Source organism: Ambystoma mexicanum, chromosome 6q (genome assembly GCF_040938575.1).
Source record: "Ambystoma mexicanum isolate Mex_15411 chromosome 6q, UKY_AmexF1_1, whole genome shotgun sequence".
Lineage (NCBI taxonomy): Eukaryota > Metazoa > Chordata > Amphibia > Caudata > Ambystomatidae > Ambystoma > Ambystoma mexicanum.
In genome coordinates, this window is record NC_090937.1 from 1,135,621,917 (window position 1) to 1,135,648,661 (window position 26,745).

Sequence of the window (26,745 nt, forward strand, 5' to 3'; positions counted from 1 at the left end):
GTGATGAAATGTCTGAAGACAGCAATACTAATGGTAGACACTTCTCTTTATAAGCAAATTAAAAATCATTACTTTATGTGCACTTAACATATATATTTTTTTTTAACAGACCATACAAACGTTGAAAATAATACACCAAAAGACACATTGGAAAATACCCTGCAGCGTATGGAACAAAAAATTGACATGCTCATGGAAAATTTCAATCTTTTGAAACATTTTGTGGAGGACCACATAAAAGAAAAAATTAAATACCATTGTCCCACATGTACATGTTCCTCCTCTCCATGTCACAGTCAACTATCCCCAAACCCTCAAAACCAAGAAAACGTTTTGATGAGACTTCCATCCCTTCATCCCCTCCCATCCATCCTCTCCAAACCACTAATTCCCTTGTATTTGTATCAGTTTCTGCTTCCTCCTCTCTTTTATAAATTGTGTATCTGTATATAATAAAAAAAATATGATGTGTTTTTTAATTCAATCCTTTGTGTCTTATTTTTTTTTAAAACTCAGTTGGGGTGTCCGCGGACAGCGCGCCTGTCTGGAATATCTGTATCTAGCAAAATGGGGGTGTCTTAAGGACACTATACCCGTATGTACCATTCGCAACCAAGATGGAACTGTTCTTAGAACACACCCAGTGTACGGGATGTCCGTAAGTGAAGAAAATGGAGGTATCCTAAGGACACTATACCTGTCCGTACCGTCCTTAGGCAAGTTGAAACTGACCTAAGAACACGCGCGGTGTCCAGGATGTCGGTAGTTAAACAAAATGGAGGTGTCCTAAGGAAACTATACCTGTCTGTACAATCTGCAGAACATCTATACACATGCGCACGACACCCGTAAGTCCTGCTCACATTGCGCCTGTCCGTAACTGTCCGTCTGACTTGTGTTGCACTTTTAATTTGTTTGAGGACCCGAACACTCTCCGTAGAAAACCCGCGCGCATGCGCACGACCGTACCCGTGCATTTGTTGTCCTACGGACATCCGTTCCCTTCGCCGATGTGTTCCCGACGTCATCATGTGATCGCATCCACGCTGAGCGTGTGTCCTAATTTTCAGACAATCCAAAATATTACAGTAAAAATTCACCATTGCACATATACCAGACAATGAGCCTGGCTTTTCACATACTTTTTGGAACTTTTTGAACCTTTTTAGAGTGTTCGATCTGTCCGCGAGGCGCAGCCTGCCACCCCTATAAAAGGCCACACCCCAGAGCTTGTACTTCTACCCCAGAGGTGATCTTCAATGTACTTCTGGCTATTGCAGATTGACTTTTGCTGCCTTTGCTGCTCTTGCTGAGATTATCTCACCAACCCTTTTGGCATCAATGGCTGCTGTTGCTACATCTGCCTCAGCACCACCCCCAAACCCTCCACCACCACCACCTCCCCAAAGGCCTGCAGAGAGGAACAGGCGTGAGGATGTAGAGAGCGAGGATGAAGAGGATGAGGTAGAGGAACTCCCTACTACCAGCACGCGCCGGGAGTCATGGGTGTGGCAGTTGTTTACCATTCATGGTAACGTACCAAAAACATGTGCGAACAAGGTCACCTGGAAACAGTGCAAAATGGTGCTGAGTCGTGGGAGACGTGGTTCGTACAGCTTTGGGACGATATTCATGAAGCAACACCTAACGTCATTCCACAGTGGCGCCATTCGCAAGGTTGTACCTTGTGATCAACATAGTAGGTTGAGTTCCTCTACCACATCCTCTGTTTCCGCTCCTCTTCCCACAAAAAACACTCCTATGGTAGAGCGCATCCCTCCAGCTGCATCACAGGCCATTCATGATGCTGTTGACCCCTACCTTTCGAGGGTCACAATATTGTGTATGTACTGCGATACAGTACTCTGAAGGGGGAAGAGCCTTCGAAGTGCTTTCGAGACTACGGTCATGGAGCACCAGAAGACTGCTATCTACCTAAGTAAGTCCCACCCTACATCTTCCTCTCTCCACCTGCCCTTTCTTATCCCGTGGTTGGTTTCCCTTCATTACCCTCATTTCCCCTCCCCTGCTATTGTGTCGTGTGTAAAAAACCCCAAAAAATAAAAAACAACAAAAATAAAAAGGCTCTTTTCATAGCCGCCTTTCACAGTTTAAAAATAGAAGTGGCAAATAAACAGTGCAGGGCCCTATGCATTTTTTGGAATTCCGCGGACAGTCCTAGGACATATAAAGTTTTAGGGTGCTGCCCTAGCAAAATCAATGCACTTTTCTCTGGGAGGAAGTGGTGGTTCTAAAAAGAGCCTTTTGGTGTTGCTTTTGTGTGTTTTAAAAACTTGAAATCGTCAACATCTACAACAAAATAGATGACTCTAATTCCAAAAAAGGTTGCAATGCATTTTGTACATTTCTCAGAAAAATCTGATTGCTAGCATGAGTAAGATGGACTCCATCTCTGCGAAAAATGTATGTGCTACGAAACATCATATTTTCATTGTGAAAAGAGGACATGCCAACATCTCTTAGAAAGGCACAAACAGCCTTATTGACATTGTGCCTCGCATTCTCCTTTTGCGGACCAAACGAAGAAGAACGCAGCCACATTTGTCTTTGCGCAATACGAGAAAAAAATACTTGGGAATTTGTAAACATTTCCATGACCTCCCAAGTCCTTCTTTCATTGCAAATTGCAAAGAAATTCCAGACCCATGTCCTAAACTGTTCCCTCCACAATTAATTATAATAATGTCTGGATGATGCTCTGTCTCTAAAGTAGCACAGAGAGGTACCAAGTCCAGCCACTTCATTCCACACACTCCATGCCAGTGCACTTCCACATGAGGGAATCCAAGATCTGCAGCTACTCCACCTCGTTCTGAATACACCTCCAACCAATGTATCCATGAGTCTCCCAAATAATCTGTTTTCGGAAACACACAGCCATAGCTATCTGTTCTTCTCTCAGGAAAAAGACGTTCTGACAAACTCTCTCCTTACACAACACACCCAGTAAATTTTACTGACCAATCCCTAGCTCTGCTCATTCTCATTTTCATGCCTCTCCACCCCAAAACCCCAGTATGTGATATGCACTGTCCGCGGACTACCACCATGTCCACGGACATACCGAAAACCTGAGCGCCGTGAATGTAAAACTAAATAGGGTGCCCCATTTCCCTTTTGAGGTTGGCTCTGAAAAGAGCCGTTTCTTGGGGGTTTTTTTTGCAGATGCTTGACAGACACCCGTTATTTTGTATTTTTTTGTTTTTTTTTCTTCTTACTTTACTACTAAAATCTTCACATAACCTTCCCCAAAGCAACCCTTATATTCCAAAACAGCATAGCATTTTCCAAAAAAGATAAGGAAATGCCATCTTCTTTAAAAAATAAACAACATTACTGGAATCAATATTCTCATTATTACAGAAAAACATACCAGCTCTAAGCATGAAAGCACACATGCCTCGATTGATTGCACACCTACCAATGTTTCGCAGAGGACAAAAAATAGACCTATTCTCCCATATTCCCCTAGGTAGTAATCCAGAAACAATTACTTTGGCATTTGGAAGGATGTTCATTACTGCTTGAACCAAGTGTTCCAAATCTGCCAACAAAGTAACGGCACTGAGCCCAAATGGAAAGCACTATAGTGCAAAACTACCAGATGTGGAATGTTCATCCTGTTCATCCTGCCCATATCTTCACAAACTTGTACAATTCCCTGTACATTGCAATCAGGCACAGTGCTCCACACCACCTCCACTCCTTTAACATCAAAATGTTTGCCACATGCCTGCATTGAGCATACTGCTGTAAACTATGCACAAACATATCTCCAAGCACCAACACCCTGACTTTCTCCACCTCTGCCATCTTCACTACATGCAGTCTCTTTCAACACAAATCCACAACCTCACCATCTGATTGGCTGATCCCTGCAGTCCCCTTTCCATGCTGGATTTGCTGGAATACCCCAGATGTGGCATGCCCTGCTTGCAGACAGCCGCAGTGTCCATGAAACGCGTAACTCTTAGACAGCCCTTCTACCCTTTCCACATCACTCTCGGTGCCATTCCCTCATTTAATACAGCTAAGAAGTCACACAACCATCCACCAATCACATCGAAGACCTCTACATCTAACTCCATCATCAGAGTTCTGCACTTCAAATGTAGTGTTGATCACTCTGAGTACAAGTCTCATATCATTGGAAAGCGCCTACTACAAAAACTACTCTACAAGTCTGCAAGATTTCTACTTACAGCTGCATGCATATCCACATGCATGAATACAAACTACAGGAATGCATATTTTATTCATAGTACATGTACAACTCTTCTGAATACATACAAACAGAGTAATGCCACTAAACCTGCATAACCTATAAAATGAACTTAGTGCAATTTTTCCCATCTACTATAATCAACTGTCACTTCGAAACCAGTCTGCTATCTTCAACACAGCTTTAAAAAACCAAGGGGCTCAATCATGGAATTTTTGCACCGAAGAAAGGGGATTTGTGCGCCATTCTGCCGCAAAACCCCATTTCTTAAACAGGGATTTGCGGGCAGAATGGCGCACAAATCTCTGGTTTTCAGCACAAATAATTCCATAAATCAGCCTACAAGTGATTTTCATACACTTAAAATTCTACTCATTTCCAAACCATGTTGAACTAACATATTGTAAATAAAATATAAAGGCTGCACATAGTCAAATGAAATGCATGCATACACTATGTTCAGATATCAAACAAGAATACTACTACAACAACAAAAAAATCAACGTCTAAATTAACATCAGTGCTATAAACACACAAAATGACTGACTTCTTTCTTTTACAATTGCAGTGAAGACCACTCTCCTAAAAAAACAGCAGCATCTGAACTACAAACAGCATATCTGAAGAAACCTGCTCCTTCCACAAAAAAAAGAGTAAGTACAATACTACCTTAATATTCTTACTGTTTCTCAAACACACTGTGTAGTTCATTCATTTAATTTGCGCACCAAAAAAACAGAGATTTCTGAACCATTCTGCCCACAAATCCCCATTTATTAAACAGGGATAAGCAGGCAGAATATCACACAAATCCCCGTATTTTGGAACACAAATAACATAACTCAACCCCTAGAATGTTAGTACTACAAAACAAAGAACTGTTTTAAGTTTATACCATTAGATTTACTATTAGTGCTTCTCCTCACCACTAGCTCAGTTTCTACTGTCATCTGAACCTCAGCAGAGTAACACACACATAGAAGATAAGGCTTCCCAACTAATTGTAGCTGCCCAATGCACAATTGTACACCACCACATACATCTTTACCATCATACTCAGAAACTCATTCACACAGCACACATACATTGCAGAAGCAAGTCCATAGAAAGCAATGCAGAAATAGAGCAAATGAAAATAAAAGTGTCCAAAATAAGCATCCATCTCTATCAGATTTTTTACAAAAAGTTCAAACAAAACAGCTAATACAGTCATTTAGCAAAAGAAAACATGCTTCTAGCACAGAAACTTTGCCTCCTCTATCAAAATGTAAAACGAAACAGAAAATTCTCAACAAGAATTCAGCTACCACTACTGCTAAAGCTACTCCTATAAATCTTGATATACTAGCAAGTAACCATACCAAAAAAAGTATTTTAGCAAAAATGTTCCGCCACAGAGTCCTTCAGAATCTTATAAAAACAGGAGACAAATCATGCACAACCCTTTAAACCTAGCACAAAAAATTAATCTTAGAAGCTTTGATAGACAGTGCAATCCTTCTCAAAAGAAAGTTATTTATTTTAGTGTTAAACAGAATGAAAACACTAACAAAACTAAATAATTAATTACAAAAAAAGACCTCTCAATAAACGGAATGTCAACAAATAAAACTTCTTAAATATCTGTGGAGGTGAATGGAGTCACACCACGAGCACAGAACCATATTTTAATGAAGAAGCATACACACAAAACCAAAAAAACACAATTGCCATACATAGCAGTGGACAAGGTTATGAAAAACTTAATAATACCATAATGCAACAAGAAATAATATTTACAAAAATATTCCCAGAAATCTCAGAATGACCTCTCCATTCGACTGAACCAGAACATCCAGTATACAAATGGCCATGCACGTCAATGTGTAACATTCCCAAAAAATCTTTCTAATTTTTACGCCAGTTCCTCAATCAGTATGTGAAAGGCAAAGACAAAATCAAAATGAAAGTGCTGCAAAATATGGATACCTGTCCAGTGCACAAATACGCAGGACTACAAGGACATTCATTAGCCTGCATTTAAGGACCTATTTGCAAAAGCACCTTCCATCAGATCAAAATGATATCAACACTTCATTCAACTATAAGAAATCTAGTCTATAAGCTGTACTATGCTAAAAGTCCTGCTTTAGCACTAGCCAATTTAAATAACAATCTTCTACATGGTACAGCCAAAGACCTTCTCAAAGAAATCGAGCATATCCAGAATAAACATTTTGGAATTGAAGGCCACTTACAAAATGCAATAGCTTTACAACAAACTAGCAACAATTCTGCACATGGCAACCTTCTACTACACACATACAAAAAAGAAATACTAAAATGTTAAAGTACTTCCGCTGAAGTACCAAACAATGAGTGTGTGTGTTGCCGCAGAACTTTTTATAAAAGTAACACAAAAACTGTAGAAGTAACATACAAAATAGACGACAAAGAAGATTCTAAGGGGGTAATTCATAGAATTCAGCGCACAAGTGGCGCACGCGGCTGGCGCACAGTGTGCGCGTGCGAATCCCTGCGCCAGCCGCGTGTGCCAAAACCCATTTCCGCGCACAGCGTATTCATGGATTCCAGCCACCAAAACCAGCCGTGGCGCACAGTGGCGCAGCGACCTTGCAGCAGCGCCAGTTACGCCCCCAAGAACGCCTTCCGCGCAGGGAAAAGCCATCAAAATCCCCAATCCAGCGCAAAGGGCTGCGCTAACCCTGTACCAGCACGGCAAGCGGGCTACGTGTATCACTGGGGTGCGCGGGAAGTACCTCACGCGATTGGCCCCGTGCGAGCAGGGTACGCGTATTACAGGGGTGCGCGGGAAGTTCCACACGCGATTGGCCTGTGCGCATGTATTTCATGGGTGCGCGGGAAGTTCCACATGCGATTGGCCTGGGCGCGTGTATTCCAGGGGTGCGCGGGAAGTTCCACACGCGATTGGGCTGCGTGCGGGTATTAGGGGTGCGCGCAAAGTTTTACACGCGATTGGGCTGCGTGCGGGTATTAGGGGTGCGCGCAAAGTTTTACACGCGATTGGGCTGCGTGCGGGTATTAGGGGTGCGCGCAAAGTTTTACACGCGATCGGGCTGCGTGCGGGTATTACAGGGGTGCGCACAAAGTTTTACACACGATTTCAGCAGGGTACGTGTATTTCAGGGGTGCCGGGGAGTCCTACATGTGATTTGCCAGTGTGGGTCCTCCCAGGTGTTCCCTGTACACCCTCCACGGCCCCTGCAGGCAGCCCACACCACAGGGGACTACCCTGCATCCCTGGTCATGTCCCGCAGGCAGCCGACCCAACATGGGCATGCCCCCCAGCAAAGGCACATGTCTCCTTGCACCAATGATCACCAACTAATGTCCCCTTGCACCCCCACCCCCAGCATTGCGGGGCACCTGCCAGCAGGCCCCCACCCATGTCTCCCAGCACCCCCACCCCCCCAGTCACCAGGGGCAGCCTCCACCAGGCCCCCACCCATATCTCCCAGCACCCCCACCCCCCCAGTCACCAGGGGCAGCCTCCACCAGGCCCCCACCCATGTCTCCCAGCACCCCCACCCCCCCAGTCACCAGGGGCAGCCTCCACCAGGCCCCCACCCATGTCTCCCACCACCCCCACCCCCCAGCAGTGCAGGGGCACCCACCACTAGGCCCCCACTCATGTCTCCCAGCACCCCCACCCCCCCAGTCACCAGGGGCAGCCTCCACCAGGCCCCCACCCATGTCTCCCACCACCCCCACCCCCAGCAGTGCAGGGGCACCCACCACCAGGCCCCCACCCATGTCTCCCGCACCCCCACCCCCCCAGTCACCAGGGGCAGCCTCCACCAGGCCCCCACCCATGTCTCCCACCACCCCCACCCCCCAGCAGTGCAGGGGCACCCACCACCAGGCCCCCGCCCATGTCTCCCACCACCCCCACCCCCCAGCAGTGCAGGGGCACCCACCACCAGGCCCCCACCCATGTCTCCCACCACCCCCACCCCCCAGCACTGTGGGGCACCTGCCAGCAGGCCCCCACCCATGTCCAACTCATGTCTCCCACCACCCCCACCCCCCAGCACTGTGGGGGGGTGGGGGTGCTGTGGGACATGGGTGGGGGCCTGCTAGAGGCTGCCCCTGCACTGCTGGGGGGTGGGGGTGCTGGGGGACATGGGTGGGGGCCTGGTGGAGGCTGCCCCTGCACTGCTGGGGGGGTGGGAGTGCTGGGGGACATGCGTTGGTGGGCAGTGGTGCAAGTTGACATGTGGGTTGGCTGGGGGTCATGGCCATGGTGGATGGGGTGCCTGCAGGACACGTGCAGGGTAGGCCCCTGTGGTGTGAGCCACCTGCAGGGGCCGTGGAGGGTGTAGAGGGAACACCTGGGAGGACCCACACGTGCAATTTACGTGTGGAACTTCCCGCGCACCCCTGAAATACACGTACCCCGCTCACTCGCGTGTGTAACTTCCCGCACACCCCCGCAATACACGTACCCCGCTCAATCGCGTGTGTAACTTCCCGCGCACCCCCGAATTACACGTGCCCCGCTCAATCGCGTGTGTAACTTCCCGTGCACCCCCGAATTACACGTGCCCCGCTCAATCGCGTGTGTAACTTCCCGCGCGCCACTTTTTTGATGCGCTGGGACTCTACCGCCTGCCTTCGTGTGGCGGACGTGTTTCAGCTTGTGCGTGTCTTTGGCTGTGCGTGGCTTTGCCCTATTCGATTCCATGAATACGTGTGGTTCGGGTGCATGTGGGCGTTCCGTCTGCTTCCCTGCAGTACATCCCCAGTTACGCCCTTATTTTCGCGCGTTGTTCCCCATTCCGCGCGTTACGCCCCGTGTCCCATCCACTTTCTGGTGTATGCGCTGAGGTTGTGCGCTTTCACTGTGCGCGTCGCGCACGCCTTTCGGGATGTTGCAGTGACTTGTGCGCCATGCACGGGTTTGGCGCACATCCCGCGGTGAACACGCGCAGGGACTTCCATGAATCGCACACGTGCGCGTGCGCCTGTTTTTTTCCGCTTGCGCCTGCTTGCGCATGCTTGCGCCAGGATTTTCGGCGCACGTTTGTTCCATGAATCGGCCCCTAAATGGTTTGAATTAACTCTCTACCTTATAGCAGAAAACAAATATGAAATAACTGACCCCTTAATACTTTGCAGTTACTGTACTGCAAAACTTGACAACAACCAAACTCCTTCATGTGCTATCACAAATAACTTGGAATTATTCCCACTACCAAAACCCCTACAACAATTCAATTTATATGAGAGCATCATAATTCAAACAGTGCACCCATTTCGAGCAATAATACGCCTTCAATCAAAAACAGCTAAATTACCTCCCTCTGAATTGGTGAAAGGCATTAGTGGCAAAGTAGTTTATTTACCATTAGATCTGAAAGAAAATGTGCACACTCTGGGAGTGCAACGTCCAATAGAGCAATCTTTAATTGTCTTAGTAAATGGTGTACCTAAAAAAGACAAAAGAATTTGGCAACAACTCGTAGACGTACATAAAGTTAGACAAGCCTTGCAATATCTAAAAGACAATAATGAATACTACAAAGAAATAAATATTGAAGAAAACTTAAGGGAAACAACTGAAATAATTCATGCATCAGAATACCGCTCGTTACGAATGTATTCTGAAGATCCCAGATTTAGACAAAATGTGGAATACATATTCCACCTACTCTTTGAAAGTGAACTAGAAACTCTATTTTACGGAGTTGCACACATATTGAAATCAGAAACCCACTTTCAAAATATGTCAGCTAAGCAATTAACACAAAAAGTACAAGAAAAAGATGAGGTTTTACAATCAACCATTACAAATCTGTTAGCAAACATGTGTGGTACGAAAGAGTACTGTTTCCGACGTCACAGAGATGTAAGTTGTATGATAATAAACCATGGCCCATCCACTTGGTTTGTTACATTAAGTTGTGCAGAATATGCATGGAAGATTTACATGATATCCTACGCATATCAAACAAAAACAAAACAAAGATAGATATACTAACACCTGGAGAACTTTGCTCTCTAGATCCTGTTAATGTTTCAAGATATTTCCATCATCGTTTCATTGCTATGCTACACTTTATTTGTAATAAAACTGTTCCTCCCCTCGCAGAAGTGCAAATCTTCTTTTGGAGAAAACAATACCAAGGCAGAGGAGCACCACATATCCACATGCTTTTATGGAGTAAAGATGCTCCTAAATCTGGTCAAGACAAGTCAAGTCAAGTCAAGACAGTGGTGCCTCTGTTTTACAATTTATCGAAAAATATGTCACTTGTGAAATTCCATCAGAAGCAAAAATAGTGATCTTCATGCTCAAATTGTACAATTTCAAAGACACAAATGTGGCAAATATTGTCGTCGCAAATACAAAAACAAAGGGAAATACTACACCAAATGCTGCTTTTGTTTCCCTAGACCAGTTACAGAAACATGTGAAGTGAACAACTTCATGTCTTCAGTTAGACATAGTTTTAAAGGTAAATCACCTAAGAACACATATTACATAAAAAGAACCCAAGAAGCAAAACATATCAATGATTACAATGCAATCATTGCCCTCTTATGGAATGCAAACATAGATGTGCAGTAGATTGCGGACAATTCCACTGCAGTTGCACGATATGTCACAGCCTACTTAAAAAAAGCAAAAAAAACAGTGCTTCAAGACCTCTGGAATGACCTATCATTGGACAAAACACTATCTCAGAAATTGGACAGATTAGGCATAAAGATGCTCTCTCATAGAGAATGTGGGTCCTATGAAGCTGTAGATTGTTTAACCGGTAATGCTTTGTATGGAAAATCTGGAAATATAGTATGGCTAAGTCTTGGTGCTGCTAAATCTAGAAAAAAAGTTCTCAAATCGCATGATGACATAGAAACAATAGCCACAAATGATCGCAAAAGCCAAGACATTTTGAAAAACAATTACTAGACACATACTACCCAAACAGGAGTACCACTTTGGAAACCATGTGTCTATACCATATAGTCCAAAACTTCACATACAAAAATAATATAATATCCGATGAAAAAAGGTAGATATAGAGTGAAAAATTGTGAAGTCAGCTTAGTGAAACTTACCAAACGAAGCTTAATTAATCATATCAAATTGTCACTAAAAACTATTCAACATAAAGAACTATATTACATGTCCCTGCTACAACTTTTTAAACCATGGAGAAAAGAAGAAGAGATACTAGAAAACTATGACTCCTATGAAGATGCTTTCAAAGCAAATGAAAGCACTATCACCGATGTAAACTTTCCACAGTACAAAACAATGTTGCACAATGAACAGCAACAAGAAGAAGAACTCCGGGCCCAACTAGATAAGGACTCTCCCGACAGTAGTCAACCTTGTGTAACAGGAAGCCAAGAACCACTAGGACAGCCACTAATAGCAAATGAGACAGAATTAGCTATGACAGAAGTAGAGAACACCATGTGCCATTATGAAGAAGATACAGAAGACTTAACTGTACTACAATCAAAATTGAACAAAGAGCAGCGTACCATTTTTCAAGAAGTAACAAAACAAATTACACATGATGTACAACATGAAAATAAAGAATGTACCTGCCAAAATTACAAACCTATACTACTATACGTCAGTGGTGAAGCTGGTTCAGGCAAAAATTCTTAATCAAAATCATCAGCAAGTTCCTTCAACAATTGACAAACAACAAACTGTCAAATGTTGTAACTGCCCCCACAGGTTTAGCTGCCTACAACATAGGCAGTGTCACTTTACACCAATTACTACTCCTTCCAGTAGAACACCAAAACAAATTAGAATATTACAAACGTTCTACAGAAGCTGCAATGGAACTCTGCAGAGTGTTAAAACAAATGTAAATGCTACTAGTAGATGAAGTGAGCATGGTCTCCAACCTAATGTTGGCTTTAATTCCCCTCAGATTGCAAGACGTACTTAAAACAAACTACGAAGAGCTCTATGGAGGAAAACACTTTATTGTTTTCGGAGATCTTCTTCAACAGAAACAGCGCTTTTAGAGCTTAAAACTAAACTCTTGAGAGATATGGATAAAAAGGGTTTGTCATTAATAATCTCCTTAGATCAATCAGCAACCTTTGATCTGATTGAACACTCTATTCTTATTCCCAGATTACAAGATGTGGCCAATCTCTCGGTCTCGGCAGCACAGTGGCTTCAGTCTTTCCTGGAGCATAGAAGAAGTAGAGTCTGCTCGGCTTCGGCAGAAGCCACTCCTATATCGGCGCTATATGGAGTCGCCCAAGGGGCGAGCATGTCACCTTGTCTATGCAACCTCTTTATGGCACCTTTCTTCTTCATGCTAGAAGAGGAGGGGGTCATTGTCTCAAATTATGCAGATGACACTCAATGTGTCATCTCATTAACAGGACACCACGAGAGGGACGAGTCTGAGGTAAATAGAATGTTCACCTTAATTGAACGGTGGATGTTGGAAAACTTCCTTGCCCTGAACCGTAGCAAGACAGAGCTACTGATCGTTGGTAGTCCAAGGGGTCTAAAAAGTCTTGATATAGCTTACAGCTCCTTCAAACTAGGAGATGACATCCTCTCTCCATTACTGAAACTAAAATCTTAGGAGTTACCCTGGATTCTACCTTAAGTATGAAGGCTCATGTTTCGACGGTTGTGGCAGGAGTAGCTTACTATGTTAAGCTTCTCTCCCATCTAAGGCCTATGATTTCACAGGAGTACGCAGAGACTATTGGCAGGGCAATAATTGGGGCAAAGTTGGATTACTGCTGCAGTCTTCTTCTAGGCATTAGTCAACTTGAATTACGCAGATTGCAGGTTGTTCAGAACTGGGCAGTCAGAGTAGTTCTTAGACTCCCTAAGTGTAGTCATATAACTGAGGCTAGAAGATCTCTTCATTGGCTTCCGATAGAAGCCCGGATAGTCTTCAGAGTTCTGGCTATCACCTTAAAGTGTAGGAAACAAATTGTGCCCACTTACCTACAGAATCACATAAAAGAGAAATCTAACCAACGTTCCCTTAGATCAGGAACACATAACTTGATTGTGCAGCCCAGAAGCAGGGCTGCTAAGGCAGAAAATGGGGCTTTCAATGTCAGGGCTCCTTCCCTCTGGAATAAACTTCCTGACCGATTAAGGCATCAGAATTCCTTGCAAGTCTTTAAGAAAGAACTTAAAACACATCTCTTTGCCTAAACAAAACTAAGATGACTACTCCTTATGACTTCTCGTTCTACCATTACCTAGTGCCTGCAATTTGATCTGTAGGGTGGACTCAGCTGTATACATCCGACTGTCTCCCTTTTACCTCTTACCTTTCTACTCGTAAGAGGAAGATGTGTTTTGTGTCCTATTGTTGTATACTACTTGTCTGTTTGATCTGAGCCTTTATGCCTGAGGGTCAATAGTGCGCACTATAAATGTAATGTAATGTAATGTAATTGACACCAGTGAAAGGTGAACCTATTTTTAAAACCTTAGAACACAAACTCTGCCATAAAACTGTTGGCAGCATAGGAAATGTCAACTTTTGGCAACATTTCCAATAGAGAGAATTAACAGAAAACATGTGCCAATCCGCAGACCTCACTTACGCCAACATTTTAAGTATTACAGTTGGTGTACTATCTCAAGAAGCACAAGCAATATTAAAAACCCGGCACTTCCATGCACTTTATGGACATAACTCATGTGCTACTGATGTCATGGAACAATTAGCACACAGAAATGTCAATTGTATGTCCTTAATGCCAACTCTTGCAAGCTGATACAAATTCAATGAAACAATGTTGAAAAAAGAAATGCAACCAATAATTGAAATTTGCTCCACAGACAAACTGAACGTACATGGTATGACACTACCCATGTGTCAACATGCCACAACAAGACTAAATACCTTAGAAAATTCTATCTCCATCACAGCTGGTTTGGAGAAAATATTAAAATTATCGTTAAACTGTAGAGTAATGCTTAAACGTAACCTTGACGTGGAGCAAGGACTAGTTAATGGAGCAATGGGTACAGTTGTTGGCTTTCAAACATACCCACGTGACAACAACATTCAGTTTGTCAATATTCTCTTAGACAAACTTTCAGAAGTAAAAAGGATAGGGTGCTCAACATCTCGATTCCTTCTTTTCAAAGACATGTATGTACGCAGAGAACAATTTTCTCTAACTCTAGCATACGCAGTCACCATTCACAAATCACACGGTCTTACCCTAGATAAAGCATAGATAGATATTGGTAACACAGTCTTTAAAGAAGGCATGAGCTACATAGCACTATCACGCTTACGTACACTTGACGGGCTATTTCTAATCAACTTTGATGCAAGTAAAGTAAACGATATTCCTTGCCTTTTAGAATACAATAGACTACTTTCACTATACACCCCCATCTAAAAACATATCCTGTTCCACAAAAAGGAAAACATTGTAAAAGAAAACTAATTCAAACAGAAATGCAACAGGATCTCAATTCAAATACTCCAAAGAGAGTAAAAGAAGCTAATACTTCATCAATTACCACAACCAAAGAAGAATCTATTACTCAAAGTAACTCAGGTACTTCTTCAAAGAAGCAACACACACTTCGAAAAAAGGACTTGGACAGAGAACTATCTGGTCCATTCAAATTTTCAAATATAACTGGTGAGTTGCTACGCAAATGTAGCAATCAATATTCTATTTCAATTGCCACCAATTGTTGACAACATTTACTTACACAGTAAAGACCAATTGTGTTTGCAAATGTTAGTCCTTCATAGAAAACCAACAAACAATCCTGACAATACATATAGGAGGTACCGTAATTAGCACCAAGGTCCCTTTGCGGGTTCGTTTTTTAACGCCTGCTAAAAGCAGGCTTTAAAGTACTAACCCGCAAAGGGACCTCGTAATAAGGTGGTAAGGGTTAACGGTCACCGGTACCCTTACCGGTGACCGTTAACCCTTACCACCTACCATGTAATGAGGCCCGTAGTGTTAATGGAATAACACAATAATTGGACTACTGTGCTGGAATGGTGAAATTCACTATAAACTCTCAAGAAGATCCACAAGAATTTCTAATGTACTTACTACAAGTACTGGAAAACAAAAACATACCTATAAATGACCTCTTCCAGATTTCATACATGTGGAAACATACATGCACTCTCTGCAACAATGGGGCACTGGTAGAAATCCCTAATGAACGCTTCATGTATATATTCACACCTAATTGTGAATCCGTTCCATTTCAGCAACTTGTATAAAATGCAAACTATGGCACATTATGTACTACCTGCAATTCAGATAATCGCTCCACCTTACTAATACAAACACATAGTAAATACGTAATACTAATACTTCTACGTTACAATGCAGAGGGTACCAAAAACAAATGCAAACTGACAGGATTCACACATGGTCAAGTATCACTTGGGAAGAAAACCTTCACAACAATAGGTATAATCTACCACGCAGGAACCACAACCAATGCAAGTCACTACATATATAAAAAAAGAAATGTGGATGATTTGAATATAAGGATAGTACCATTACTCTAAAGCAGAGATTACCAGCAAATCTTACAAACGCTTATTTAATCTTCTTAAAACCAAAATTTTATAAGTAATCTGTACTTAGTACTTAGTATAAACAGTTAGAATACGCCAACAGGTATCTAACTGTGCCAAGATTTTTCAACAACCAAACAAATATATCAATACCACTAATAACTAATCTGTGCATAAACATTAATAAAACTTCAATTAAAAAACTATAAACAGTTAGAATACGCCAACAGGCATCTAACTGCCACAAGATTTTGCAATGACCAAACAGATACATCAATACCACTAAATTATAACAAGAAATATACAGTTAGACTACGCCAACAGGTCTAACTGCCCCAAGATTCTGCAACAACCAAACAGATAAACCAATAACACTAAATTATAAGAAGAAATAAACAGTTAAAATATGCCAACATGTATCTAACTGCTACAAAAATCTGCAGCAACCCAACAGATACAACATTAGCCAGAAATAACAAGTGAACACTGAAAACAAACAAACAGACTGTAGCATAACAAAAAAAGGTTTTTTTTAATCCAACATGGAATTTTTTTCCCACAGACCCAATGATTTAAAAGACAAACACAGAAACTGAGCAAACTGCACAGTACACTGGTTTGTAAACTACTAAATACTAGGGTCGAAAAAAAAGCTCAGATGTCTATTTTGCAATGTAATAAGTCTTTATAAAAGACCTACACTAACATGATATTTTCTTTTATCACAGAAATTGAAAACGAAGATCTGCTCCAGTTACCCAACTCATGAAAAAAAATATATCCAATCACAAAAAATCAAACAGTAAGTATATTCTAATAAAACGCATAAATACTGCTGCATAACAGAACCATTGAAGTAAACTTCTTACCATACACCACAATACAAAATGTTTACTTCCATGGATATGTTATACTGCAGTGCTTGTTACCAAACTCTACAATCTTAATGACATGGCGTAGCCAAAACTTCAAATACAAACTATACAAATCAAACAGTACACAAACTGTAGATTTGCAAATATTCGATTCTATGGGTGTGATCTATGGGTGTGATATGCTGCGGTGGTTGTGTCCAAGGCCCCCAGCATATCACACCCGTAGGTCAAACCCATAGAATTGAACATTTTAACTGTGCCATGGGCATGTTTTATGTCCGCGGACACTCTGCGTGCCCTTAGAACAGTTTCAACTTGCCTGCGAACAGCACATACGGGAATAGTGTCCTTAGCACACCCCTCATTTTGACTAATACGGACATCCCGGACAGCGCGGGCATGGCGAATACATCAGAGGCACCTGCCACCTAAACAAATACAGTATTTGACCCATCTCTTACTCCCCAAACCTCCCCAAGCACTCTTTCACACCAAAACACTCCCCAAAACTGCATTTTGCCTCTGTTCACCACCGCGCTCTCGGCAGATCCAAGATGGCGGGCACATCGGAACAATCTGATGCACTTCACGCTCTTCACCATCCAACCAGCGAACACATCACATGTCCGATCAGCCAATCGGTCTCCTGTTCGCGGAGCGAACAGGGAAGTGTGTCCGCGGAGCGGACATAGATATCAATAATTTTTGAGACCTACTTTTTGATCATTTAAAAAAAAAATACTTGACGGATTTTCATGCTTTTGGGACCAAGCCGCTGCTCCTGCCGCAAATTTGGTGAAAATCCGTCCAGCGTTTTGGGCTGTAGGCGTGCGCAAAGATTTTTCCCCATTCAGTCATGTGAAAAAAAGATATTGTGGGTCCCCCTATAACTTTGTTCCCCCTGGACCAAACCTCTCCAAACTTTTCAAAAATATTCAGACTGGGCCATATACTTTTTTTGCAAAGTTTGGTGAGGATTCCTCCAGGGAGAGCAAAGTTATAAGCCGCCCAAAAAGTGCTCTTCCTATGGGATTAGCAACTTAACCATAACTACACAGCGTAATATATATATATTCAGTAAAAACACTTTGTTAAAGGGACGTTATGGTTAAGTTGCGCTACTAAAAACCTATGAAATTCAGTAAAAAAAACTTTGTTAAAGGGACCTTATGGTTCCAAGTAAAACCGAAAAACCCCTGAAATTCGCCAGTTATGGTAAGCTAAGCAACCCTAACTCTCGCCACCACCGGGCATTGCTAAGACTAACACCCCAGACATCAAAGATGACATCACAAATGTCATCGATGACTTGACTGGTTATGGTTGCTTAGCTTACAATAACTGGCGAATTTCAGGAGTTTTTCGGTTTCACTTGGGACCATAACGTCCCTTTAACAACGTTTTTTTTTAACTGAATTTCATAGGTTTTTAGTAGCGCAACCTAACCATAATGTCCCTTTAACAACGTTTTTTTACTGAATTTCATAGGTTTTTAGTAGCGCAACTTAACCATAACGTCTCTTTAACAATGTTTTTTTACTGGATTTCATAGGTTTGTATTATTCCAACTTAACCATGAGTCAAAGATGACATCACAAATGTCATTGATGACATGACTGGACTGGTTATGGTTGCTTATCTTACAATAACTGGCGAATTTCAGGGGTTTTTGGTTTTATTTGGGACCATAACGTCCCTTTAACAATGTTTTTTTTACTGATTTTCATAGGTTTTTAGTAGCGCAACTTAACCATAATGTACCTTTAACAACGTTTTTTTACTGAATTTCATAGGTTTTTAGTAGCGCAACTTAACCATAACATCTCTTTAACAACGTTTTTTACTGGATGTCATAGGTTTGTATTATTCCAACTTAACCATAAGTTATAAGTACCGAAGTTATAAGCTACCATGGGTGTAATATGTTGCGGTGGTTGTGGCCAGGGCCTACCCAAGACCAAAGTTATAAGTACCGAAGTTATAAGCTACCATAGGTGTGATATGCTGCGGTGGTTGTGGCCAGGTCCTAGAGTCTTGGGTGGATGGGCCATGCACCCAAGACCAAAGTTATATGCACTGTTTGCTTCAATGGTTGTGTTATGGAGCAGTATTTATGAGTTGTACTTATTGTAATATACTTACTGTTTGGTTTGGTAACTGGAGTACATATATTCTTTGTCAATTTCTGTGATAAAAGAAAAGATCATGTTAGTATTGGTAGTTTGTAAGGACTTACAGCAATTAACAATAGACATTGTTTATTCATGTTGACCCTCATATTTAGTAGATTACAAACCAGTGTACTGTGCTATTTGCTCTGTTTCTGTGTTTGTTTTTCAAATCAATGGGTCTGTGTAAAAAAAAATCCATGTCGGATAAAAAAAAAAACTTTTGTGTTATGCTACAGTCTATTTGTTTGTTTGTTTTCTGAGTTCACTTGTTGTTTCTGGCTAATGTTCTATCTGTTGGCTTGTTGCATATTTTCGGAGCAGTTAGATACCTGTTGGCATATTCTGTCTATTTTTTGTTATAATTTAGTGTTATTGATTTATCTGTTTGGTTATTGCAAAATCTTGGGGCAGTTAGATACCTGTTGGCATATTCTAACTGTTTATTTCTTGTTATAATTTAGTGGTATCTATTTATCTGTTGGTTGTTATAGAATCTTGGAGCAGTTAGATACCTGTTGGCGTATTCTAATAGTTTATAGTTTTTTTAATTTAAGTTTTGTTAATGTTTAAGTACAGATTAGTTATTAACTTTTTGTTTTAAGAAGATTAAATAAGCGTTTGTAAGATTTGTTGGTAATCTCTGCTTTAGAGTAATGGTACTATCATTACATTCGAAACATCCACATTTCTTTTTAATATATGCAGTGTAGTGGACTGCATTGGTTGTGGCTCCTGCGTGGTAGATGAAAAACCTTTTTTTTGTTATGCTACAATCTATTTGTTTATTTGTTTTTAGTGTTCACTTGTTGTTTTTGGCTAATGTTCTATCTGTTGGCTTGTTGCACATTTTTGGAGCAGTTAGACACCTGTTGGCGTATTCTGTCATTTTATTGTTATAATTTAGTGGTATTGATTTATCCGTTTGGTTGTTGCAAAATTTTGGGGCAGTTAGATACCTGTTGGCGTTTTCTGTTTATTTCTTGTTATAATTTAGTGGTATTCATTTATCTGTTTGGTTGTTGTAGAATCTTGGGGCAGTTAGATACCTGTTGGCATATTGAAACAGTTTATAGTTTTCTAATTGAAGTTTTGTTAATGTTTAAGTACAGATTAATTATTAAATTTTGGTTTTAAGAAGATTAAATAAGCATTTGTAAGATTTGGTGGTAATCTCTGCTTTAGAATAATGATACTATTATTACATTCGAACCATACACATTTCTTTTTAATATATGCAGTGTTGTGACCTGCATTGGTTGTGGCTCCTGCGTGGTAGATAACAGAACCTTTTTTTTGCTATGCTACAGTCTATTTGTTTGTTTGTTTTTAGTGTTCACTTGTTGTTTTTGACTAATCTTCTATCTGTTGGCTTGTTGCACAATTCTGGAGCAGTTAGATACCTGTTGGAGTATTCTAACTGTCTATTTTTTGTTATAATGTAGTGGTATTGATTTATCTGTTTGGTTGCTGCAAAATATTGGGGCAGTTCGATACTTGTTGGCGTTTTCTAACTGTTTATTTCTTGTTATAATTTAGTGGTATTCATTTATCTGTTTGGTTGTTGGTTGTTGTAGAATCTTGGGGCAGTTAGATACCTGTTGTTGTATTGAAACAGTTTATAGTTTTTTAATTAAAAAAAAAAGTTTTGTTAATGTTTAAGTACAGATTAGTTATTAAATGTTGGTTTTAAGAAGATAAAATAAGCGTTTGTAAGATTTGCTGGTAATCTCTGCTTTAGAGTAATGGTACTATCATTACATTCGAACCATCCACATTTCTTTTTGATATATGCAGTGTGGCGACCTGCATTGGTTGTGGCTCCTGCGTGGTAGATTATACCTATTGTTTTGAAGGTTTCCTTACCAAGTGATACTTGACCATGTGTGAATCCAGTCAGCTTGCAGTTGTTTTTGGTACCATCTGCATTGTAACATAGAAGCATTAGTATTATGTATTTACTATGAGTTTGTATTAGTAAGGTGGAGCGATTATCTGAATTGCAGGTAGTACATAATCTACCATGGTTTGCATTTTGTACAAGTTGCTGAAATGGAACAGATTCACAATTAGGTATGGATACATAGACGAAGCACTCATTAGGGATTTGTTCTTGTGTCACATTGTTGCAGAGAGTGCATGTATGTTTCCACATGTATGAAATCTGGAAGATGTCATTTATAGGTATGTTTTTGTTTTCAAGTACTTGTAGTAAGTACACTAGAAATTTGTGTGGATCTTCTTGTGAGTCTATAGTGAATTTCACCATTCCAGCACAGTAGTGCAATTCTTGTCTTATTCCATGAACACTATGGGCCTCATTACACGGACGGCGGTAAGGGTTAACGGTCACTGTTAATGGTACCGGTGACCGTTAACCCTTACCGCCTTACTACGAGGTCCCTTTGCGGGTTGGAGAATTTAACACCTGCTTTTTGCAGGCATTAAAAATCAACCCGCAAAGGGACCAGGGAGCTAATTACGCTACCGCAATTTGCGGTGCCGTAATTAGCACCTTCCCCATTCCCATTATACGCTATGGGGCAAAAATGGGATTGGGGAAGGGCAATGGGGGAAGGGGGAATTACCGCCCCACCAACCTTGGAATAGGGCAGTAATTTCCCTTTCCACCAAGGCGGTGCCGGTATTTTACCGGCATGGACCAAGGTGCTAATAGCACCTTGGTCCACCGCCGTCCGTGTAATGAGGCCCTATATGTGTTGTCAGGATTGTTTGTTGCGTTTCTATGAAGTACCAACATTTGCAAACACAATTGGTCTGTACTGTGTAAGTAAATGTTGTCAACAATTGGTGGTAATTGAAATAGAACATGAATTGCTACATTTGCATGGTAACTTACACCAGTTATATTTGAAAATTTGAATGGACCAGATAGGTCTGTGTCCAAGTCATTTCTTTGGAGTGTTTGTTGCTTCTTTGAAGAAGTACCTGAGTTACTTTGAGTAATAGGTTCTTCTTTGGTTGTGGTAATTGATGAAGTATTATCTTTGTTTGTCTCTTTGGAGGATTTGCAGTGAGATCCTGTTGCATTTCTGTTTCAATTATTTTTCTTATCCAACGTTTTCTTTTTTGTGGAAAAGGATATGTTTTTAGATTGGGGGTGTATAGTGAACGTAGTCTATTGTATTCTATAATGCAAGGAATATCAGTGTTTACTTTATTTGCATCAAAGTTGATTAGAAATAGACCGTCAGGTGTACGTAAGCGTACACCTAGTGCTACGTAGTTCATGCCTTCTTTAAAGACTGTGTTACCAATATCTATCAATGCTTTGTCTAGGTTAAGATCTTGTGATTTATGAATGGTGACTGCGTATGCTAGAGTTAGAGAAAATTGTTCTCCTCCTACATACATGTCTTTGAAGAGAGGGAATCGAGCTGTTGAGCGCCCTATCCTTTTTACTTCTGAAAATGTGTCAAAAAGAATATTGACAAACTGAATGTTGTTGTCACGTGGGTATGTTTGAAAGCCAGCAACTGTACCCAGTGCTCCATTAACTAGTCCTTGCTCCAAGTCAAGGTTACGTTTAAGCATTACTCTACAGTTTAAGGATAATTTTAATATTTTTTCCAAACCAGCTGTGTTGGAGATAGAATGTTCTAAGGTATTTAGTCTTGTTGTGGCTTGTTGACACATGGGTAGTGTCATACCATGTACGTCCAGTTTGTCTGTTGCGGAAATTTAAATTATTGGTTGCAGTTCTTTTTTCAACATTGTTTCATTGAATTTGGAACAGCTTGCAAGAGTTGGCATTAAGGACATACAATTGACATTTGTGTGCGCTAATTGTTCCATAACATCAGTAGCACATGAGTTATGGCCAGAAAGTGCATGGATGTGCGGGTTTTTAATATTGCTTGAGCTTCTTGAGATAGTACACCAACTCTAATACTTTTTAAAATGTTGGTGTAGCTGAGGTCTGCAGATTTTCGCGTGTTTTCTGTTTATTCTCTGTATTGGAAATGTTGCCAAAGGTTGACATTTCCTATGCTGCCAACAGTTTTCCGGCAGAGCTTGTGTTCTAAGGTTTTAAAAATTGGTTCACCTTTCATTGGTGTCAATTGAAGAAGATCTCTGAAGACAAAAATATGTTTTCCTCCAAAGAGCTCTTCATAGTTTCTTACTTCTTGTAATCTGAGGTGAATCAAGGCCAACATTAGGTTGGAGACCATGCTCACTTCATCTATTAGTAGCATTTTCATTTGTTTTAACACTCTGCGTAGTTCCATTGCAGCTTCTGTAGAAAGGTTGTAATATTCTCATTTGTTTTGGTATTCTACTGGCAGGAGTAGTAATCGGTGTAAAATGATACCGCCTATGTTGTAGGCAGCTAAACCTGTGGGGGCAGTTACAACAGCTGACAGTGTGTTGTTTGTCAATTGTTGAAGGAACTTGCTGATGATTTTGATTAAGAATGTTTTGCCTGAACCAGCTTCACCACTGACGTATAATAGTATAGGTTTGTAGTTTTGGCAGGTACATTCTTTATTTTCATATTGTACACCATGTGCAATTTCTTATGTTACGTCTTGAAAAATGCTACACTGCTCATTGTTTAGTTTTGATTGTAGTGTACTTAAGTGTTCTGTATCTTCATATGACACATGGTGTTTTCTACTTCTGTCATAGCTAATTATGCCTCATTTGCTATTAGTGGCTGTCCCAGTGGTTCTTGGCTTCCTGCTACAGAAGGTTTACTACTGTCAGGAGTGTCCTTATCTAGTTGGGCCTGGAATTCTTCTTCGTGTTGCTGTTCATTGTGCAATATTGTTTTGTACTGTGGAAAGTTTACATCGGTTTAGTTTAGTTTAGTTTATTATTTGTATAGCGCCGCCTGGCCCTAGGGCATCCAGGCGCTTGCGATGAATACAACAAGAATAATGAATACAACAAGAATAATGCAGCAGAAATGTACAAATCGATTACATATTTACAAGTTTACAGTCTTGGTGCATGCTAGTGCGGTAGGGCTAGGCAGTTTCTTTGGATAGAAGCCAGGTTTTGGTGTTGTGTCTAAATCTGTGAAAGGACGGTTCTGATCTCAGCTCGAGTGGAAGTGAATTCCAAAGTTTGGAGGCAAGCACGGGGAAGCTGGAGCCACCTGCTTTTTGGAGCTTAAATCTTGGGATATTTAAGCAGTGTGTTTGAGCTGATCTGGTAGGGCGCGCTGGGGTGTGGTGCTTGAGGTTGTCGGATAGGTATCTGGGTGCTTGGTTAGCTAGGCATTTGTGTGTGAGTGAGATGGTTTTATATTCAATTCTTTGTGGTATGGATAGCCAATGGCAGGTGCGTCTGGCGTCCGAGATGTGTTCTTGTTTGGGTATGTTCAGGGCTGCTCGCAAGGCGTTGTTTTGTATGACTTGTAGTTTGTTGATGTTTTTCTGACTGGTTCCCAAGTATAGCGCATTGCAGTAGTCAACTTTGGAAAGGACTAGCGCTCTGGCTAAGGTGATGCAGTTGGATGGTGAGAGGTAAGGTCTGCTGGCATTGATAAGTTTACAAGTGTAAGCAGTGGCTGATGAGATGGAATTGATCTGTCTTGTCAGTGTGAGGGAGGAGTCGAGGTAGATTCCTAGGGTTTTGACGCTGTTAGAGACGGTGATGTTATTGCCGTCTATAGTGAATGCTTGATAGAGTTTGTCGAGTTTATTAAGTCTGGGTTGGGAACCTAGGAGAAGAAGCTCGGTCTTGTCGTCATTAAGGCATAGGCCATGCTTGGCCATCCATTCTTGGATAATGGAATAAATGTTGTTGAGAGCAGTGAGGTCGGTGGAGTAGTCGCCTGTTAAAGGGATCAGTATTTGGGTGTCATCTGCGTAGTTGGTGTAGATGACACCCAAGCGGTCCAGTATGTCAAAGAGGGGTTTCGTGAATACATTGTATAGAGTGGGGGAGACGCAGGAGCCCTGGGGGACACCGCAAGTGACTGGGGCTGGGATGGCAGAGGCTGTGGGTGCGAAGACTCTCATGGATCTGTTGTTAAGGAAGGAATGGATCCATGCGTTGGCGTTATCTGAAAATTTGGCTGCTGAGGATAGATGTTTGCAGAGGATGTCGTGGTTGACCAGGTCGAAGGCGGCCGATAAGTCAAGGAGGAGAAGGAGGGCTAGTTTACCATTGTCTTTAATGTTGTCCATCTGTGTCTTAAGGTCAATCAGGGCGGTCTCAGTGCCGTGTTTGGGGCGGAATCCTGATTGTCTGAGTCCTAGTAAGTTATTTTTCTCGAGGTGGTTCTGTATCTGGAGACAGGCAGCTCTGTCGAGGATTTTTAGTAGGAAGGGTACAGTCGTTATGGGTCTGTAGTTGGTGGGGAAATTAGGGTCAAGGGTGGGCTTCTTAAGTAAAGGAAGAACCCAGGAGTCCTTGAGGTTGTTGGGCACTATGTTGGAGGTGAAAGATGCGTTGATGAGGGAGGTGATGAAGGGAGCAAGTTGTTTGGCAGCATCTTTAATGATAGGGGCTGGGCAAGTGTCGCCTTGGCATTTGGACGGTTTAAGAGAGTAGATTATTTCTTCAACCTCTTTAATGGTTATGGTGGAAAACTCAAAGAGGTTATTGTCATCATTTTGGGGGGTGGTGTGGGTGTGTGTAGAGGGGGTGATGTTATCGGAGAGGGTGAGGCTTTCTTTCTTTGTCAGGATTTTGGCTTGTAGCATGGCAATTTTGCCTAGGAGTGCTTCCTGGATGTTCGTGCACCAGTGGATGTCTTTGTTGCAAGTGTCTGGAATGGGGGAGGGTGATTCGAGTTCTCTCAGGATATTGAAGAGCTCTTTGGTATTAGATTTGGCGTTGCTGATTCTTTCATTGTACTTGTTTTTTTTAGACTGGATGATGGCTGATTTATAGATGTTCGATGCTAGTGCGTAGGATGTCTTATTAATAGTGGATGGTGACTGTTTCCATGCTAATTCAGCTTGTCTTTTGGCTTTGCGGAGTGTTTTTAGTTTGGGGGTGAACCAGGAATTGAGGTGTGCTCGTGGTTTGGCTTTCCGAAGCTTGAGTGGTGCTATGGTATTTATGGCCTTAAGGATAGTTGTGTTGTATAAATCTACTAATTCAGTAGGGTTGGTCATGGTGGGTGAGAAGTCGATGATGGGTTGGAGTAGCGGGAGGAGTTTCTCTAGTGTGATATTTTTGTTGTTTCTTGTGAGTGTGGGTGGGGCATTGGAGGAGGGCCCTGGTGTTTGAGTGCCTTTGTTGATGGTGAAGGTAATAAGGTGGTGATCGGTCCAGGCGCATGGAGTGTTGGAGAGGATGGTAGTGTTGCAATTGAGGTCAGCTATCCAGTCAAGGATGCGGCCTTTGTTATGTGTGGGTTGTGCGATATGGTGGGTGAGTCCTAATTCTGAAATAGTGTTGGCGATAGTGTGAGCTTTGTCATCTTTCTCATCATTGAGACCTAGATTAAAGTCTCCTAGGATGAGTAGTCGAGAGTTAGGTTTGATAATGTTAGAGAGTAGAAGGGCTATGTCGTCATTAAAGGATAGTATGGGGCCTGGCGGTCTGTAGATGAGGTGGATGGTGATAGTGCTTGTGTGCGTTGTGGATAGTTTGAGGGTGAGTAATTCCGCTGATGTCAGTGATTGGTTTTGTATGTGTCTAATGTTGATGGAACTTTTTGATATATAGTGATGGTGATAGTGCTTTCATTTGCTTTGAAAGTGTCTTCATAGGAGTCATAGTTATCTAGTATTTCTTCTTCTTTTCTCCATGGTTTAAAGAGTTGTAGCAGGGACATGTAATATAGTTCTTTATGTTGAGGAGTTATTAATGACAATTTGATATGATTAATTAAACTTGGTTTGGTAAGTTTTACTAAGCTGCCTTCACAATTTGTCACTCTGTATCTTCCTTTTTTTTCATCAGGTTTTATATTATTTTGTATG